This window comes from Montipora foliosa, chromosome 7, assembly GCF_036669935.1.
Source record: "Montipora foliosa isolate CH-2021 chromosome 7, ASM3666993v2, whole genome shotgun sequence".
Lineage (NCBI taxonomy): Eukaryota > Metazoa > Cnidaria > Anthozoa > Scleractinia > Acroporidae > Montipora > Montipora foliosa.
In genome coordinates this window covers 2,438,929-2,443,928 of record NC_090875.1, presented here as the reverse complement: position 1 = coordinate 2,443,928, position 5,000 = coordinate 2,438,929, and positions in this window count along the sequence as shown.

Below are 5,000 nucleotides of genomic sequence, written 5' to 3'. Positions count from 1 at the left end.
GCATTGTTATATGTAATAACAAAAATTAAAGTTAACAACTCCATTGAGCTGCATGTAATTAAGTCTAGTGGATTGCACAATAGAGAAGAGGATTTTTTGCTAATTTTGTATGGTCGTGTACCAACAAGAAAACTATTCACAAATAGAAACTGAAAGTCTAGAAAAATCTGATATCATATTACTAGTTATTCCTTGTCTTCATTATTATAATTGTTCATGTAAGTTCCAAAAGTGCCACAAAACAGTAAATTGAGCAAGGCATGTATGACCCATAATGCTTTACCTGCCAAAATTTACTTGTGTACAAGTAAATGGTAGAGTTGTATGTAGAAAGAAGGTTTCTGTCATTTCTGCCAGATACCCTTCATCAGGATGCTTGGTTATTACTTGTGAAGTGAACAATAAATGTCAAACAGAATTGCATAGTGCCTCCCACTATGGATCTCTTCAAATACAGTCGAACCTCTGCTAATAGCCACTTTTTTTTAACAAGGACCAGTTTCTTCAGTCCCCAAGGTGGCCGTTGAGGAGAGGTTCAACTGTACATAGATCTGGGCAGTGTTTTAGAAGTGCACTAAAGATGGCCTACTTCACCACGAGTGCAAATCAAAACTTCTACACCTATATGAAATAGCTTGAGATAGAATGACAATGAAATAATGCATAATGAGGCTGAATAATTGGGCTCTGTTGGTGATCCTTGTGGGTAATCATATGTGTTTTTGTTTTACTGGACAAGCTTTTCAGAGACTATTTCTGTATTTTTTTTTTCTCCAGTGACATTTCAGTGCTCCCGGAACCCCATATATATACCTGTCGCTCAAGAGTAGTGTCGGCGAATGCAAAGTACACAACAAGAGGGAACAACTTTTCTCTTCCTTTTTCCCAGGTAGCCATGGGTATCTAAAATATAGTTTCTATATGCAGCCTTACGGAAAGTACGGCTACTACTGTCCTGTCTGTCATTGCGGATATCTGCTGTATTTTTGGCACAAAGCAGTAAATATTCTGCATCTAAGCAAAGTTTTCGAAAGTGCCTTGTTTGCGAAACACACTTCCTTCGCCCACAGCACTTGTTCTCCATGTCTTGCGACATAGTACGACAGTAACTACATTTGCACGATTCTGGAACTGGCTCATGGTCAATAGATTGTGTACTTGCTGATGGCACATTCAGAGGTGAGGCATTATCATCGCCAGCAACATTGGGTTCTTGGTCAGAGTTATTGCTCTCATCTTCTGGTTCCATAAGTAAAAGTGAATCGACATAATCCATGCTCCCTACACGCCTTTGTAATGCTCTGATGGCCAATGTTTTTGCCATTTGCTCATCAAGAGTGTTTATAAATTCCTACATGTGAAAGAATAAAACCTATTCCAGTGCCAGCATAATGACAAATAGGCCTCTTTGGAAAATACCATAATACTCTTTGTTTGTCCCCCCAAATTTTGCATAAGCATTGTTTTTGTTTTCTCTTGGGACCATTGTAAGTCCCAAGAGAAAACAAAAACAATGCTTATGCAAAATTGGAGGACAAACAAAGAGTACTATGGTATTTTTCGAAGTGGCCTATTATCTGTCTATTATATTATCTGTCAGAACACGATTAAAGCCTAAGTTCTTTACATTATATAGTTTTGTTTGGTGGTGAACAATAACCACTGCTACACTTTTGTCACAAAAAGGAACATAATACAAAGTCTTAGTATAATGGTACACTGTATCAGAACTGACTCCAAAAAAAGATCTAGTCACTCCTTTTTACTTGTATTCAAGGATTGTTTGCCTGTTTTGGTGACAGATACTTGTATACATTTATATGTATATATATGACAATTGATCACGACGACTAGAACTATCGCAAGACAAAATATTACCGCAACACATCGATTCTCCAAATTTCCTTCCTCTTCTTCGCTTCTCAGCTGTTGTTGATTCTCCTGATGCTCACTGGAGGCAGCTGTTCGTTGACCCCCGCTTTCAGGCTGAGAACAAAAATTTCAGAAAGAATTACTGACGGTAAAACCTTACTGACAATGTGCGTGAAGCCAAGCTTGTGTACAATCGCAGCAAAATCTCACCTTGTTTTTACATGGCCTTCTACTTGTTCCGCACTTACAAGCCGCAGTGCACAATTTCCCATCTGTTCTGCAGGGACATCCTTGACGTACCCTCACAGTTTTTGTCAAGCAGGTACTAGAACAACTGCAGGAGACCCTTCACTATGCAAATTCCAAAGAAACAAGCACGAACTACCAGCAAATACGCCATCGCCAAATACACACAACTTCAAATATCACCGCTTCCGAGCGAACGAAGACAATCCTTTTTTTTTTAAATTTTAGGTGTACCTGTTGGTCCTCCGCAATATTACTGGCCATTGTTGCACGTCTGTCGCTTTCTTTATTCTTTCAACAAAAGGTCACAGGCCAGACATAATTGGTTTTCAAACGTACGCGACGATCCTGCGAAGACTTCAAAATCCCGCAAGATTCGCATTGTCTCGGGGCGCCGTTTCCAGCGATTTCTATTGGTGAACCAGCTACCGCTGTCAATCATGGCTGTACATGCGCAATATTGTGCTACAGTCCCTTTAAGAAGCGTGCAAATTGCCTGCCATTTTGGCATACCACTCGCTGAAGTCTTCTCTCAACTTATGACGTAGATTCAGAAACACTTGGTCAGAGAACATGAGGATTTGAGAGTTGATGCGAAAAACTGCCTGAAAGATGCGTTACCCCTTGATGTAACAACACAGCTGATCTTGAAAAAAGGAATATGGGTGCATAGGAATCCTTTCTTCAATTCGGAAGCTGCAATAGCCCAAACAATTGTCTTGGCAAAAGGAAAGAACTGGAAGCCCAGTAAAACTTCGCCACTTTGCTACAAGTTCCGCCATAAGTAGTTGTAACTTCGCTAGAACAGCAAGTCAAGCGCAAGTCAAGTTTTGAGACTGAGCAAGGGTTAATCCTTTCACTGCCATGTGTGATGCCCATTCATGTGGGCGGGCGCGATTTTTCTTATCACATCTCCAACGGATTCCAAATTGATCACAATACCGTGGGCAAATCGTCGTACCCAAAATGATATCATCTATCTCAAAAACACCTTTAAAAGCAATTAATAAGAAAACAATAACCGCTAATTTCACGGGCAGTGATACAATCCCGCTGCGCTGATCAATGTACTCGCTTCAGGGACAACTGGAAAAGTGAGTGCTCGCAGTCTTGTACAACGATACATGATTACATGGTCTTCCATATCTTGCTTACTCTATTTTCGCAATTGAAGCGATTGCTGAATACCCGTCCACAAAGAAGCGTTTACATTTGCGACCCTAGCCGCAGGGCCGAAGTGAATGAAAGTAGGTTTCACGCGGTTCATGTCAGATAGAGTGAATTGAGTAGAATGGCTAGTGCCGCAGTGCCGCGGTGCTTGCCTCATGGATTAAAGAACGAGGTTTATTATTCCACTATTACGTCATTTTACCATATTTGGTCAAGGGAATGCGCAAAATATGAGACAGTGTTACACTGTAGAAGAGAGCAAATACGGACGGAACTGGAGTTTTATCATCTTAATTTAAGTGATTTCAGTTAAAGCTTACCTGCACGTGCGAGCAAAAGCCTAGCCACTGTATCCAGAGAAGAATCCGACACTTTATAACTTCTCAAGAGTGCCTTGGTGTCCTTATCACAATTTGCTATTGTTACGCATTGAACGTTTGCTGGATTATCAGAACTTGCACCACAAATTCGCCCAACAAACTCAGAATAACCACACAAAGCCATTGGTCTGCATGCTTTGTCCTAATCTCTTGGGTGACAGCTCTGACGACACAATCAGGGCACAACTCTCGAAGGTCACAAAGCGTTCGACTGGTTGATCGCTCGATGGTCGTTTGAGGGCTTCGAGGAAAATCCAACCAGCGAATACTTATATAAAGGGGATTTACCTTTCTTTGTTTGTTTTGCAGGTATGTTCAGAAAGTGAATTAAGGAAACTCGTTTGCGTAAAAATATGGAATGGAATGAATCTTACTAGTATAAAAATTTTTTAATGTTAGTTATTTTAATTACCGAATGTCACTGTTAAACCAAGACAGTTAAATTTCAATGACACGTTCCATTTTACCTACAGTAGTTCCAGTAAACCTAAAGTCAATATACCTCGTCTCCGCTTTGGTGGTCAAAGGTCGACTTTTGTTGACAAACAGCATGTTGAAATTGGGCCTCAAAAATCCTCTGTTTCATTTGCCCAAAAATTTTATTGAATTTAATTTCAGCAGAAACATTGCTTATTCCGATGAATATGTACCAGGATGCTTTTTTGACGGTCGAATTTCGCACAAATTTGGCACTCTGTAATCAATCTAGAAAAGGTTAAGTTTTAAAATTTGGTCAAAAATTCCAGTTTTGGTATATTGTACCGTTAACAGCGCTAAAGGGTGAATGAATTATTCTAGCTGTACCATGTTGTTTTGATTTTCAAGTTACTCGTTCGTTATTTCAAAAATAGCGATTCAAACAAGTGACATTTTGGAGTCCTTTTCACTCACTCACAAGGCCCCATACAGAAAAAGTCGCCATCCAGGTAAAATAATCATTGAAACAAACTAAAAGATATTTTTCTAAAAATGGTTTTCGTAGGCTTTTATTGTGACCAAGTTTGGCAATTTTTTTTTATCTTGCACGGTCTTAGGTGAAAATTGCTGAGAGGCGCTCTTAAAGCAGCCATGAGACTCTCATTTCTATTAACTTGTATGTTCTTAGCGTCAACTAGTCCTGAAGGATTCTCACTGCTTGGGTCAGCGACAAGGCCATCTGGTGAAGCTTCCAAAAATCCACGAGTCTTTAATAAAAAAATCCACACGAATTGACCTCCTTTCTGCATTTTGTCTTTCTATTGAGTAATTATTAGCTCTTCGTTTTCAATTCCCTCTCTCATAGCTTTTGTTTGAACTTGCTTATTGTAATTTAAAACCTCCTTTATAATCTTT